This window comes from Coffea eugenioides, chromosome 6 (assembly GCF_003713205.1).
Source record: "Coffea eugenioides isolate CCC68of chromosome 6, Ceug_1.0, whole genome shotgun sequence".
NCBI classification, from domain to species: domain Eukaryota; kingdom Viridiplantae; phylum Streptophyta; class Magnoliopsida; order Gentianales; family Rubiaceae; genus Coffea; species Coffea eugenioides.
Window position 1 is genome coordinate 22,333,756 of NC_040040.1, and position 16,756 is coordinate 22,350,511.

Genomic DNA, 16,756 nt, shown 5'->3' on the forward strand with positions numbered 1-16,756 from the left:
AAAAAATCCACGTCCAGCCAATTGGTGCCTAGACGAGACTTCTATGGACCTTAAACCCAAGCTGAAGAACCCCATCCAACCGATGTGGGAGGGAACTTTCCTATTATTGTATATTTTCTCAATTATCATCCCAAAAGTTTTTTTTAATTATTTTTTTGAATATCTTATCACCATGCATCCCACACGTGCGCCATGCGTGCCAAGTCTCTGATTGATCAGTGGCATCAAACGTACCCAATGTACCACAGCCAACACAATATCTTTTGCATAATGATTGGACCGGTCATTTTTCAGGTGAGGGGAAAAGAGAAAAATAAAGAAAGCTACAAAGAATACTTTGGCCTAAACCCCAAATGCTTATTCACTCTTTTTTTCTCGTGAATGATAATCGTAATTAATATCCATGACAAATATTTTTAAATGGGCCCCAATCCGAAGGATAAGTAGTCTGGTGGTATTCAATAACAAAACCAAGATTTCCAATTCATGGAGAAATATGAAATGCATGACAGTAATGTCTTTCAAAAACCATGTAATCTTATATTTAGAGCAATGGCTTAATATCAAAATAACTTTAATTAATTATCAAAATTAATTAGTCCCTTTAATTATTATCAAATTTTAAATAATTGCAAGAAAAGTGGTACAAGTTTAAGAGTACAAAGTGGAATTAGTCCCTTTAATTATTATCAAAATTTAATTAATTGCAAGGAACTAGCACGAGAAATAACAATTAACAATACGTACAGACATTTATTTATTAATTGTTATGTCTCTCAATGGTCTGATTGGGACCTAATTCTATGCTTCTTTAATTTTGTCACATAAATCCCCATTATGAACTACTTCTACACTATCTAATTTCCTAAAACTTGTTTAAGCAAACTGAAAAGGCTAAAGAATTAATCCCACACGATCAATACCAAGAACGAAATAATGCTACTAACAATCCAAATAAAATCTTCTTAACAATTGAAACAAAATATGAATGGTTTTGGTTTGAACTACTTTTTAGTTTCATGTGTTTCCAAAACCTTTTTTTTTCCTTTTTGGGTTAGAATCTAAAGCATTCGGTTGCTAGTTATAATATTTTGAATTTGGTATTATATTTTGATACACTTTCTTTGTTTCATTAATTGTATTGTTATGTATTAAATTTTTTTCACCCCTAAGCTAAAAATTCTGACTGTGTCTATGATCTGAATATTATTTTTGCGTTGTGTAAGTTATCATCTACTCTAATTACTTCTCCATGTATAATTGAGATCTTTTCCACTTCATTGCAATTCTAACCGATCCAACAAAGGTAATTAGGGTACAATAACTGGTTTCTGAAAATCGATTTTTAAGCAGCAGTATATATTTTCTTCAGAGCTCTAACTAGCGGTAGTGATTAGTCAATTCATTTTGGATTTGCACTTTTGCTGCCCGACCACCTCAAGTTTAAGTGTTTCTTAATTGGTCAAAAAACACAAACAAACATATGTGAAAGAGGAACCAATACATTATTGTTAAAGTTAAAGATTTGGAAGCCTCCAAACTTTAGCTAAAAAATGAATTTGGTTGTTTTATAAACCAAATAGCATGTCAGAGTTAATATACCCCCCTCAATCCTATAAAGATTACTTATTTCAATTTTTACACAGATTAAGAAATGTAAGTTAATATATACAGTTAAAAAAAGTCGGATTTATTTAGTACTTATCTTATATGCCCCTCCATAAATATAAGGTGGCTCATATTATTCCATCATTTTTGGTGCCTGAATATTTTGTTAAAATATCTGTTAGTTAAAAGTTAAAAGACTGAATAAAATACTTAGCTCCATCAACACCAGTTATTTATTATTTCTAGCAAACAAGAACCCATCATCTTTTATAACTTTACAACCAAAAATCGAAGCTAACATTTTCGTGCAAATATGAAACTGCAAATGAATGATTTTGTAATTAATTTTCAAGATAGAATTTGTTCAACTGTTTCAATTATTGTTCACATGACTTCCACCTGTAGGATTGTCTTCAAATATGCTTTTCTGGTTAAATTTAGATACTTTAGGAACCAAAGTAATGAATTGTTTTTTTTTTCTTTTTGTCCTCAAAATCATGATAACAAAATATATATGGTGAAGCTCAAAGAGTTTATAAGAAGAAAGTAAATATGTACCCCACAATGCTGGGCACATTTCAATCTTGGCTATAGGCGTTAAAATTTCAGCAAGAATTTGTCCAAAATTGAGAAGCATGGATATATATGTTGAATTTTAGTGAATAGTTGGATGTTAGATTTTGCTTCTTGGCGTGTGAACCGTGATTCATTAGGAGTTGAGTTGACTACATATTATCGAAGGCAAATCTGAATCTATCCTGAAGGCTAATTTGTCATTAATAGTTGGCCACAGCGAGGAATTTTAAATTTCTTTTATGGAATGTAGGCTAGGTGTTCATATTTCGTATTTTGCAATAAAAAAATTCAAAGAGTGCATAGAATTCTCTCTTGATTTAGATGGACCTTTCCTCCTATCTCTCTTTAATTCATTTGGGTTCTTCTTTAGCAAAAAAATAACATTAAAAAAGAAAGAGTAGACCGCATGTGTGGTCGATAGGAAAAATGTGTAGACCTAATATTACAATGTTGATTTAAAATAACCTTCATATGATTTTGAAATCCATAGATAAACATTGTATGGATAGCAAATAGTTTTGATTTTGACATTGAGGGTATTTTTCATATTTTAATCAATTCTATTACAAAGGTCAAGATATATATAGCTTTAAAACTATAGGATAGTTACATGAAAAATTTCTAAACTATAGGGGAGTAAAGTGTAATTTACCCTTAAATAAAATTACCAAAAACAATAGAGCCCTCCTTAATCTTTTGGAATTAAATTTCAGGCTGCGTAGGCCTTGCAAATCTTAAGGTGATTAAGCTTAAAAAACTTGAGCGACTACGAATTGGCTTAGAGGCAAGTTGTTGTGTTGAAGTCGGAGCACAAAATCTCGAATACATTGACTATCATCAATGATTTCGTTTTGGGAATGATGTAAAGCACATACCATTATACATCACAGGAAAAAAATGGCAGAAAAACAGAAGATATCAACCACTACTACCCCGGGAGGGAGAGAAGAGGGAAATGAAAAAGAAGACAATGGGGAAATGGGAGAAACCGATAAGAGGAAGAGGAGGAAGAAATCAGCATCAAAATTAGAAGGTTGAAGGAAAATTGCAAAAGACATTAGCATCTAGAAAAGAGTTGTTTAATATCAACATTAGCAAGAATACCAGGTAATTTTAATAAGGGCAAATTACACTTTACCCTCCTGTAATTTAGTATTTTTGTACATAACCCTCCTATAGATTCAAAAACTATACATAACCCCCTCATGATTTCGATTAAAGTGTCAAAATGACGAAATTTACAATCCATAACGAAATCGTCTAAAATGTAAAAAATACCCCTATATAAAGTTAAAAATTATTTATTAACCACAAGGGGTTATGCGTATATTTTGAAAATTATAAGGGGGTTATATGGTAAAGTATTAAATCATAAGAGGGTTATAGGTATAAAATCATACGGGATTAGTGTGTCATCTATATTATATTTATATATTTTGGTCACTTCAATCTTTTTAATTTTTAAACAAGGGTAATTTCGATATTGTTAAAGGTTCCGTTATGAATGATCATTTTCATCACTTTGACATTTTAATCTAAATTATAAGGGGGTTATGTATAGTTTTTAAAATCATATAGGGATTATGTATAAAAATACTGAACTATAGGAGAGTAAAATATAATTTGCCCTTTTAATAACAGACTTATCGAGTCCACCATCCTCAAATTTTCACATTCCACATTGGTTTTAGCTCAGCTTGAGTTAAGATCAAAGCCAGATCTTTAAAAAAAAAAAATCATATCAAGATTGAATATTGCATTGTTCGACTGGATTTGGCTTGTTGAAACCTCTAGTTGAAATGTATGTCCTTTATTAGATTACCTTTTTTTTTTTTGGAATACAATCAGTTACAAGCATGTTCAGTACCATGAATTTGTTGCCCTATTTATTTCTTTTCAGTGCTTTCTTTGTGTGAGTAATGCAGAAATGGGAGACAAGGAAGACCAGCTTGATATGACGCAAAAGTGTTTCACACCCTATTATGGACAATTGCTTGATTCAGACGATGAATCTTACAAATTCTATAACATGTATGCAGCAACTCTTGGATTTGGTGTTCTAAAAGAATATTGCAACAAAGATAAATAGGGAATGGTAACTTCAAGGAAGTTAGCATGTAATAAAGAAGGATTCCGGCTTCAGGATAAAAGGGATAGGGCAACAAAGACACCCCGTGCAGAAACTCAGACAGGATGTCTTGCTTGTGTCATTATCGTTGAAGCAGTCCAATAACCTCGCAAATAAGCTGGGGTATCTTCCAAACAAGCGCTCTAGAAGCTTAAGGTTGGGGGAAGCTGGAACCATTTTCAGACATTTTCAACAACAACCTCTGGAAAACCCATCATTTTACTTTGCTGTACAATTGGATAGTGAGGAACAAATAACTATAGACTACAAATATGTTGGAGAGGTGGTTACCTTCGACACGACATTTAGAACAAACAAGGAATGTCGTCCTTTGGGCATTTTCCCGGGATTTAATCATCACCGCCAGATGGTAATATTTGGTGCTGCACTATTATATGATGATGGTGTTGATTCCTACAAATGGTTGTTCCAAACCATTCTAGAAGCCATGTCTGGTAACCCGCCGAGAACATTCTTCACGGATCAAGAACCGGCCATGGCAAGAGCTTCAGCTTCAGTGATGCCAAACACCTTCCACGGGTTGCGCACGCATCATATTCGTCAAAATTGGCAACACTGTGGTTTCGCATATCTAACGTTTGAAAATATCTACATAACTCCCATCATGGTTTCATTTAAAGTCAAAACTTAATAGAAGATAACCTTGATGGTGTTATTAGTTGAAATACCATTATTGTTCTTTCTTAATTACTAAATCAAATAATGGTGTAAACACCTTGCATAAAAATATTGAGAGTATTATGTGGATAAACACCCAAATGGTAGAAAAGTTAAGTGGATAGTTTTGGAAATCATACAAGATTAAGTGGATACGATTATTACATATCATGTGCGTCTGGTTCGATCACAATAATCAAACATGCTTTCAATCTTTTTTTCTTTTGGTTACAAGAGAGGGGTTTAGCCCCTTAACACAGAATAAAACGGGAGATTGTGACCACCTTTCAATCTACTCTCCACTTCTCATAAAACTACAAAGAGTTTATATAGACATGTTGAAACTTTAGGATGTCATTTGGTAATGTGCAAAATTACAGGAGGATTTTAGACTGTAACTTTCAAAGTTAAGTACTCCTACTTAACACTAATTTTTTTCAGCCCATTGCTGTTCTATTTGAATATAGAAATTGCTTATCTAAAAAAATGAATATAGAAATTACCAATTGATTTTTACGTGTCCAATTAGATTTTTTTTTTTAATCTAAAACTGAAGTTTAAAGATTAAAATGAGTGTGTATTTATAATTTAAGAGGTCTCAAGTTGAATTGAGCCGATAAAATTCCTGTAATCATGCATCCTATACGTGCAATGAGAGTGTGGATTCTCTCATTGATCCTATGTGTGCTTGTACGTTTATATGTTTATGTAAGTGTATACATAAACACACTTGAGGAAAAAAAAAACACTACCAGAGATTAAGCTGCCAATTGCATCTTTCATCATTCTTTTTGGCTGGATATATCTCCCACTATCCTGAACTGATACTCTCAAAAAGCAAAAGTGTGTTACTATATTTTCTTAGAAATGGCAAATCATCAAGTGTTTACTTATGTACCTAGAAGTGAATTTACAGCTTACCCAAAAATGACGGATGCGAACTAATCAATTTTATTTTTCTTAATCTTGAGCTTCTAGTTATAGTATGTTTCTTTACATGGAAGCTCTAAATCAAATTTTATTCGATATACTAACTTATTTTTGAGTTAATTGATTCTAAAATTTCATTTTATGACCAGCTATTTGCAAATTTCATATACTAGGTTGATATGGTGCATAGACATTCAAGATTTCAAAAATTCAAGGAGAATCAGACTAAATAACACTCAATTTTCCCTTGTTCAAGATCACTAAATTTGCTAGGAGATCACTCTTTTTTCTCCTCAACTCGCATACATTTGACAATTCTCTTCTGCAGCAGCAAATGCCACATGAACTCAGGAAGGAAGGATTGAATACGTAGAGTAAGTAATTAAGCACTTAATTTAGAAAGCATAATTGGTAAAATGTTGTAACATAACAATCTTTTCAGAAATCAGACGCTGAAGTTTAAGTTGGTACATAACTGATAATAACTTTTTACCTTAGCCAAATCTGTCAACTTGATGTTTGTGTATTCGAATTCATTATTCACATGGTACAAGGCATCGTAGACACTGAAGAAAGGAAACCAACAAACTAAACACAATAAACCGTAGTTATGACTGATATCTATATGAATTAATCTTTTATATATTAATAATACATGCATTATCACTATTGAATACATGACAATTTATTTGAATTAAAATTTCAAATTTTGTTCATGTGTCATTCATCTAATCATGATAGTGTATATATTATTAACGTATATAATATTTACTCTATCTATATTAAATAAACCTAAAAATTAAGATGGGTTTCCTTTTAAAATGGCTTCTTATAAACTAGCTAGAATGCTGTATCAATAAATGAAGAATAACGGTCTTGTTAAAATAAATTTTTTTTCACCAGGATATTTGCAATCAATACTATTTATATACCCCATGTGCAAGAAAGCAAAGGTGAGGTCTTGATGGGTAATGAAATTTCAACTAACAAAAACATTAAACTAACCTACCCCAAAAAAAAAAAAACCCTTAAACTAAATACACTGAATTTCAATTTTTCATCTACATGGTTGAGCTGAAAATTATAGCCTAAGTAACTTGTAGACTTTGTATAACTTAACAATTGTAACATATATATTTGAAGCTGATGTGCTCTATTAACAGATTAGGCACGCCTAGCGCACGTGAAATAGGGTATATATGGTGACAAGAATTTCTTTCCACTTTTACCATGTATGCTTGGAAATATTGAGAATGGAGTAGACAATTCATAATTTCAAGCTTTGGGGGAAAAAAATTCCGCGGCTTCGCTTATTGTGAACCCAAAAGAAGATAACCCTCCAATTCAAACAATAAAAGAAGCCGTCGAGGAGATTTTCCCAGAGAAAAGATGACTATTCACTGTCATTTGTGTATCAAAAGGGGCTGGACCATGTTACCATGGAGGTCAACGAAACTCAAGAAACCAACAGGGATGTCTCCAATGAAGAGATTAGACTGAACTCAAACTAGGTTTTTTTTTTTTTCCTTAATCCAATTCTAATGCAATTATTTTCACCTTGAAGCAAGGTACCTGCTCCTAGCCAGATGAGCTTCTTTAGTCTCTTAAGAAAGTAAGTTTTGGGCATCTGTTCTAGTTTCTAGGATTTAAGTAATCAATTCCATTTCAGATTGTTCTACAAATTTTATTGGCATGTTAAATCAAGTCTAAGAAAAAGAAATTTCTATATTATTATTTAATAGTAGTATTTTAGTCAAATAAAGTTGTTAATATATAGCTGATTGGGGTAAAGTTATGGTAATTTTTTGTTTAGAAACTGATATTATGTTAGGTAATTTATTGTGATTGTTAAGACTTGTTTATCAAGTCATATAGTTTATAAATAGGGAGTCTTAATATGTTTGTCAACTGAGAAGAGTTAAAGTTTGATAGGCTTGTTCTTATGGCATTATTGATATTAAATTATTGATTTATTCCTTTTTTCCCACACATATTTTTATGTGTATAAATTGTCTTCCCATATATATTGGTTTTATAAAATTGATCTTCTATAGCTTTTTGATGAAAATTTTGGATTCTACATCTAGCACCAGAACTCTAGGTCTAAGAAATTAATTTTGGGATGCCTGTGAAAATTGAAGAATTGGCCCAACAATGGAATTAGTTCGGGTGCTTCTGCTTTTGGAGTTGAGTCACAAGATTTATTCAGAAAAAAGTCAGCTGATTGAGTTAGACTATAAGGTTAGTATCCAGTCGATGAAGATGACTATAAGATTAGTCCGAAAATGTTGCAAAGATAGAGATCAGAGAAGAATTCTATAAAATACGTTGTGATTATTAAAATAATTGACATTAAATTTGTGTGATGAAAACAGCCTATCTAGAAGCATGGATTATTTTAGCAAGTCAAAAACAAATTGAGTGACAAGATGAATCAGTCCAGATGCGTGAAATATTACAGCAACAAAACCTTTTAAAGATGAAGAGTTCAAATTGATGCTTGTAGAATTTACAAGACATATTAATGTTAGGGATCGTTTTGGATTGAGAACTTGATTTAAGGGAGATAATGTTGGCATATTAAATCAAGCCTATGAAGTAGAATTTTCTATAGTATTGTTTAGCGTAGTATTTTATTCAAATTAAGTTTTTAGTAGTTTATTGGGGTCAAATTATGGTAATTTTATTATTTAGAAACTAATATTATGTTACGTAAATTATTTTGGTTGTCAAAACTCATTTACCAAGTCACCTTAATATAGACGAGACCAAAGCAAGTCCAGCATCGAACTTCATCACGACAATAATATCGTTTTATTTTGTTTTCCTGTTTTCGTATTATTTTGTTTCCTATTCTAATTAGATGTTTTAGAAGTTTCTTATTAGTTAATTACTTTCATAGGCTAATTGTTTTCTGTTCGTTAGTATTTTTAGTAGTGGTTGTATGCCTACAACTAGGTTTATTTGGGCTATTATAATCATTCAGTCTTTTGACATATTTTATCAATTTTAATACTTATTGTATTGTTTGGGTTTTATAACTTGCCCCATCGGATGCGCCTTGGGTTAAGATTCTTATTGAATGTTGTTTATTTTGAAAAATTGATTGTGTATTCCTTGATTTATCACCCTTCCGTGCCGTGTCAGTTGGTATCAGAGCATACTTCTCTTGTGATGATTGCTAATGCACACCACACATTGGATCATGGAGAAGAGGGTGATCGTGCTAGGAGAATTGCTCATGATTGCGCCCTTATTCAACATGGTCTATATCAACCTTATAGATAGCCAGTTATGAGGTCTTATCTTTGGATGATGAAATTTTGGCAAGTTTTGTTGAGTTAAACCGTAGCTCTAGAGAGAACTTTTTTCAAAACAAGCAGTACTCCGTGTATATGGTTCGCAATCTTTCATCAAAGGAAGATAAGACTCAGGGAAATCAATTATTTTGAACCAGGTGCCCCTATAAACTTTGAGGAAGGATTGTGGGATTATTTGTTCATATATGCGTAATGAATTTACCATGGAACTCGAGGTCGAGTTCTTTCGAAGTTGAGGGGACTGATGTAGAATGAGACCAGACCAAGTCCGGCTCTATGACCGGGGCTGAACACCGTTCTGACAGTAACTTCGTTTTACTTCGTTTTCCTTTTTTCATAGTATTTCATTTCCTATTCTAATTAAATGTTTTAAGAGTTTCTTTTTAGTTAAGTAGTTTCCTAGTCTAATTGTTTTCAATTCCTTGCGTATTTTTAGCAGTGGTTGTGTGCCTATAACTAGGTTTATTAAGGCTATTATCATCATTCAGATTTTTGACGTATTTTATCAACTTTAACAGCTGTTGTTTTGTTTGGGTCTCATACCTTGTCCTATTGGGTGCGTCTTGGGTTAAGATTCTTGATGAATCTCGTTTATTTTGGAGAGTTGGTTGTGCACCGTTCCTGATTTATCTACTGTGGAGGATATTCGTATAACCCTTTTGATATTCGTGTTCTTTACCTGAAATGTTGCACAGTTCTTTACATGCACAAAGATAATTTTAAAGTACATTTTCTCCCTCTCTTAATAATGTGCCTTTGTTTGTAATAATCACTTCACATAGACATAAGGCAACAGGATAAACAATCATTTTTCATCTCGTTCATGCTTAAAATTATGTAATTTATTTTCTCCAAAATGTTTTTGCTTAAAAAGTAGTTTCTCAGCAAAAGAAAATAAAATATTTTGGACCAATTAGATAGTTCAATATTGTTGATGCCTTCGTCCAATTTGAAATAATTATCATTTTCCTTTTTATAGAAAAAAAATGTTTTTGATATGCTAGCAAAGCAACAAATTAAAGTTAGCTCTTGTGTCACTATCGTGCAAATTTTAAAAATTTTTATGGTGGATGATTTTTTTTTTTTTTTTTTGTGTGGATGATATGAAGAGACGGGAACATCAAACATGATGACTATGGTAGCTAGACGACACTTCGTTTAGCAAAATATCCATCTAATAAGCTTGGAAACATTGCTTGTTTTATGGATTGCATAAAAAACTATTTGCGGCAAGCCTTTGGCCTACCAACCTTATCCACACAATTGCTTTCTCATCTTTTCTTTCCTTTTCTCCTAATATCTCTCGTTCGTCGATAATTTTACCAACTTTTGGAAAGGGTGGAAGGATGCTAAGGCCTCCCTGGCCTTACCACAAGAATCCCACATCGATCAGGGGATTAAGGGTTAGGTTATTAGTTTTCTGGGTGGTCTCAAGAGTTGTCGGCTTTTGAGGTTTTACCTGGGATTCAGAATTAGTAATTTAATTCTGATTTCTTCCTTGAAAGGAAGGATGCTAAGGCAATGATGAGGGCAAAGATGGCAAGCATGGCAAAGCTTTATTCTTAGCTGCCACTGGGGTCTGTATTTGCTCTTTTATATGAGACAAAATAAGTATAAATTTTTTTTTATCCCGATCAGTGGCGAAGTGAAGACCCTAAGGTCAAGGGGGTCAATCTCCGACAGTATGTAGAACACAGTTATAGTGAATTAAATTAAATGAAAATCTATGTAAAACATATTTTTTTTCCTATATAAAATATGTTTTTAAGTTTAAATTAGACCTAAATTTAATAATAAAAATCACTCTAACAATTTGTGTTTAGAAATATCGACAGAGCTTATATTTGGATTAATATCTATGTTTTTAACATTATTGTAAATAGTAACAATTATGAAATTTTTAATTATTTGATGTCAGGGAGGGGGAGGGGGGCAAAGCACCTGAAAAGAGAATTTTATAGATGTTGCGGGGCAATGCACTTAGAAAAGAAAGCCTTAAAGATTTTAGGAGGGGGCAAATAGAGAGCAATTCTTGAAATTTTTAAATTTTTTAAGCCTAAAAAACAATTTTCTCAATGTTGAGGGAGGGAGGAAAATTATATATGGCTCCGCCACTGATCATAGTGGTAGCAATTTAATAAATAGCATTGAAAACAAAGAAAATATAATTTTTTTTCCTAAAATTTCATTTTTATCTAAATTTTTCTAAAAGTATATGTTTGTCCTCATATTTTGGACATTATATTAACTTTAAATTGAAGGGTGATTTTAGAATTTCATGATAATATACAAATTTTGTATCATGTTGATATATCAAAGATTCAAAGGGCCAATGAATTGAATGGGTTCAATCATTTTGATCATGAGGAGGAACTTCACATAGTATTAAGAGCTTTAATACGATCTCCAAGTAATTTCCGTGTTTAAAAAACAAACACATGGTAATCAGTCAAATTAAGCTGGAAAGTTGTGGATTTAACTACTCTATTAAGATTTCAAAGTATGATGATTTTTCTTTTTCAGGTGCATTGGGAAGCCTCAGACCCATTACAGAGTAACTGATTGACGACCAGTAACCCCATTACACTAAAAAACACAAATTGTGCCTATTCAAAAACATCTGGTGGATTGCAGAGAATCAGCAGGTCCTGCTGATGATCATGGTTCCAACTCTGATGACATGATGTTGAAGTGTGGGCTGTTCTTACTCCATCCTTCACTACAACATCCTATGGACTGTATCCCTTCTCCCGTGCAAGTTCCAGTCCGTAGGTCATGCCCCATTGTTCATCTGCGACATCAGTAAAAAGTGTAAATTGAAAACCATTACAATTAGCAAGTGAAAGATCCAACATCAAATTATGGTATTGGTCAGTCTTTGGAGAAGTTGAAGCTAGACTCACTTCATTGGATTCCTCAACTCTTGGATAAAATGTTATGGTTCGACAATACCCACATTGTAGATTTCTTAGGCTCATGTAGATTTAGATTAGAGGTAGTAATACAAGAGCATACCTCGGTCTAATCGGAAAAAATCCGGCCAATCTGGTGCAACATTTTGATCCAAACTTACATGAATTATTTGCAATTTGGGCTGAAGCATTCATGTGGCGGTATAATAGAAGAAGAGACATGTTTTTGTCTAATTAGAATGATTGTACCACTCGCTCGGTCACAAGTGATAGAAACTATACTCAAAAACACCTTAAAGAGATTTAGTATTTGAAGTCTAGTTTTTAACAAGCCAAGTTGTATGAATTTTTGCACTTATAACTCAAGTTATGATTTTCCTAAAGTAAGGGCATAAGTTAGGGTTTTTGTGCATACTAAGGTTTTGGTGTGTTTTTTTGTGCATTTTGGTAGTGTGATTGTGAGAACTTGTAAAATCCCTCATATTTTCTTAAAATTCCCTTTTATTTGGAATTCATTATTTTACAATAGCTTTACTACTCATTCACCCCCTCAATAATTGCAATTAAACATATAATCAAGGGTTTTTCCTTACGTTTTCTTGTTATCGTAAATTAGGATTTTTGCGTCTTTTGGTAGAGTGAATAATCGGTGTGGAGTGTGTACTCAATTTGGTGATTAAGAGTGAGTGAGTGAGTCATAGCAAGAGCTGGACAGGTGATATCCGAATGATATGAGAAATACAGAGGTGGACTTGATCAGGTACAGAAAGAAAGTTAGTTCACAAGGCTGATTTGACGGAGATGGAGCGATCAGTAATGGCACCACGATGGACATTGTTGCTCAACAATTTTTTCAGCTCGCTCACAAATCTGTCCATTGCCAAACCCGGCAGATAAATAGGAACTATTCTTCCTTTCTCCCCCTTCTTGTTCTTGAAAGCTATGTGAAAGCTGGCAACAGTACCCTTGGCCGGCCCCCCATACACCGGCTTTCCCCAACCGAAGTCAACGTCAGTCAACCTAGACCGGGTACCATCCGACACAAGATAAGTCCTCACCAGAGTGAAATGAGGGCTCCCTTTAATAACCATTAAATCAGCCACAGATCTCATGTAATCTTCTGTCACAACACGTTTGACCTTGGTCACCAGCTCCACTGCATATCCCACAGGCTTGTTGCATAGTTCTCCGGCTGTTGTCAACGCCACTGGATATGCTATAGCATTGCCGTAGTATCCTTGGGGCAAGGGAGGATTGAACTTGGAACGAGCATTAACAATGCACATCACACGGACTTCCTCGTTAGGTTCAGGCTGGAGGGCGATGGTTCGGCAGCGCCAGAGCCAGGCTGTCAGAACATCAAACGTTGAACACGTGCGACTAAGGTCAAGAGGGATCGATTTTCTCAGCGCTGAGATCGCGCTGAGATCTCTGCCGGGCCAAAGAAGAAAGAACGATGGACCATGTCATCCTGGGGAATGATGGATCCCATGGTATCAGCTACCTGGTCGTATTCGTGGTGGGTGCACGTCACCCTTGGCGGGTCTCTAGCATTGAGGAGCTCTCTCTGCCATACTGGCTGTATAGATGGGGCAGAGGCTCCCCGTGCGATTTCTCCCACAGCATTCATGAACTGACCGAGTCCAGCACCATCAGCCATGGTGTGATTTAGGCGAAGTGCGAAGATGAAACCACCGCATCTTAAACGAGTTACCTGCGTAGACGTTTTACATGATGGGAATTGGACAAGTACATTTGCTCTTAAGTATAACTGGTGCGATTGTTGTACACATTTCATGGTTTTGTGTATACTCAAATAACTTTTGTTGTATTACATGATTTGATGTACATTTCTATAACTTTTATTGTACATCATGAAATACAACAAAGTATCATGAAAAAGTATAATAACCATATCAACAGTACCTAAAACCAATCGTACCTGTCCGAAACCGTATATAGTACAATACCATTACAGTTATATACATGATCAGTGAATAATATAGTTTAGCTAGTTAATTAGCTGCTACTTACTAGAACAAAATATGAAAATACCCACTACTATGACTTCCAATTGCTATTTATCGTAACTAAGAATTTATAATTCTACCAAAGAGTTTCATCCAAATAGTTACTCCGTATCGTGATACTAAATTTTTTCATACAATAATTGTAGATGCATTTTACAGAATTCCCATTGGCACTCAGTAATTGATTGCAAGTGTAAGAACAAAATATAAAGCCCACTCCCTGAACAATTTAATTGGGTAGTGGACAGGGCCAGGCCTACTTGTGGGGCATTTATCATATTTTTTTTACTTAAAGGGCATTCTAACCTTTCGGCTAGACTAATTCCTAAGGTTACGTAAAGTCTTGTCCCAATGGTACACAGCGAGGTAGCACATAAGGGTTGATCACGGACCTACTAGTAACTACCAGGTTACAGAACCAATCGGACTACCCATGGGAGCAGACATTTATCATTGAAGTTGACAATTTGTGTGAGACGCCACCTTAGACGAAACTAGGCGAGATTTATCTAAAAGAGTGTAGATTAGCATCATGGATATGTACCAAAAAAGAGGGTAGCATTTTTCTACCGTTAAGAATAGGTAGTATTTGTTGTGGATTCAACTATCAATTTACCTCTTCCTTGGAGAAACTTAGAAGAATCTGGGAAAGAGTGATGGGGACACCTCCACATTCACGAACCAAAAAAAAAAAGACACAAAAGAGTGGTACAGTGGTTGGGTTGTACCTGTATAAGCAGTAAAGGACAGTGAAGGATTCCTCCAGAGTGAGGAACATCATAGAGGAGCTCCTCCAAGCACGGGAATGGAGGCTGAAACGCATCCCCAAACTGCTCCAGCGTCACGTCTGCATCGGCTTCAATGAACAGAACACCCTCTCCCGTGCACTCAACCATCAGCTTTCTTCCGGGGCCTTCTCTCAGCCGCCCTGCAAACGGGTAGTAGAACACCAGAGCCTTCGCAATAGCCTCCCTGATCACCTTCACGGGGTCTAATCTCCTCCTGGTCCCATTAATCCTGGGATCATTATTATGGTTATGGTAAAAATGGATGGCAGGGAGTTGAGTGCGAAGACCCTCTTGATCGTCGATGTCAGAGAGGAGCTTGAATTCCCTAGGGGTGGACTTGGCCGGACGGACCAGCTCAGGCTTTTGTCTGGTCACCCTGAATGTCAAAGACTTTTTTGAGTTTGATGATGCTGATCCGGATCCCATTCTACCGTCCAGAAACAAACTTCCACCACCTACTGATTATCTACAACAAATATATTTCTTTAGGAAATGCAAACAAGCAGCAAGAATGTTTTTCATGTGTATAACATATATGCGATAATGTCACATATCTCCCTGAGGTTTAGCCTAATTACAGGAAGCTCCCCTCAGGTTTGTATAATAACAATTACCGCCCTTCACTATGTTAAAGGGCCTGACTCCTAACCATAATTTTCAGGAAAAAAAAAAAATGCGAAAAACCAAAATGAAAATGAAGAAGGTACCAGAAGACTCCAACTCCATTTCCTCCACCCTTTTCACCCCTCATCAAATCTTACCCTTTTTCAATTACTTGGCCAGCCTCATAAAACACCCGTCACCTTTCAAATCTTCCCTTGCCGTCTAATCCTCATCTCTGTCAGCAGTTATAAACATCCTGCCGTAGCAAAAAAAATTTTAAAAAAAAGGTGAATAATAGTGTCCAAAACCATGAAGCTATCAAACATGCAAGAAAATCACAACATAGTCCAAGCAATAGTAGACAAGAAATCGTGAATTCAGCCACATATACTTGCATATCAGCCTCAATCTTGTGATTTGCAGTACCACAATCAATTTTCCAGCTACCGATGGGTTCCTTTCGTCATGTCACTCAAAAGTCCTAGGAGATCAACTTTTCTTCATAGAGGATTCGGCCATGGTCCATGGGTGCGGGAACACGTACTTGTCTGTACTTTTCTGGAAAAAAAGAGGAACGAGGGAAGTGTGGCAGTGGTAGAAGAAGAGGACATGGACCACATGATTTGGGAAAGAGACGTATGAATTTGGGTGAGACACAATTATAAGGGGAGAATGAGGCAAGCATATAACTCAATCTTTGTTTTGTATTATGGGATAATATCAGTATCCTCCCTAAGGTTTCTCTTAATTCATCTGGTATCTTAAAAGTTTTAAAAATATCACTTACCTCCCTTATTTTTGTTATTTGTGTAACGAATTTTTTAAAAATCCTAACTGCTCTTTTACGTGCCAAATAAAAATATTCCTATACCACTTTATTTACTTAAAAAAATCATCACCTAAAAAATAATCTCTGACAGTACTGTCACGTCATAATGTTATATCCCATAAAAAAATAAATTTGAAAAATAAAAAATATATTTGCAAAGAAATACACTTGTACCAATTTAACTCTATATGTTCAAAACTGATTTCTTATGAACTTTATATTTTTTCCAATCTCTTCTCAACCCGTGCCTACACTTTTAAATTACACCAATCATTATAAAAATCATCTCAAAATAAACAAATAAATCATACCCCACTCCATCACAATCATTAAAAGCAAAAGATAAATAAGATT

The 16,756-nt window shown here is 34.5% G+C and overlaps 1 pseudogene; it reads right to left on the reverse strand.

Annotated features, from left to right (window-relative positions):
- Nucleotides 1-12,860: 12,860 nt before the first annotated feature.
- LOC113775585 lies at nucleotides 12,861-16,057 on the reverse strand (annotated as a pseudogene).
- Nucleotides 16,058-16,756: the final 699 nt, after the last annotated feature.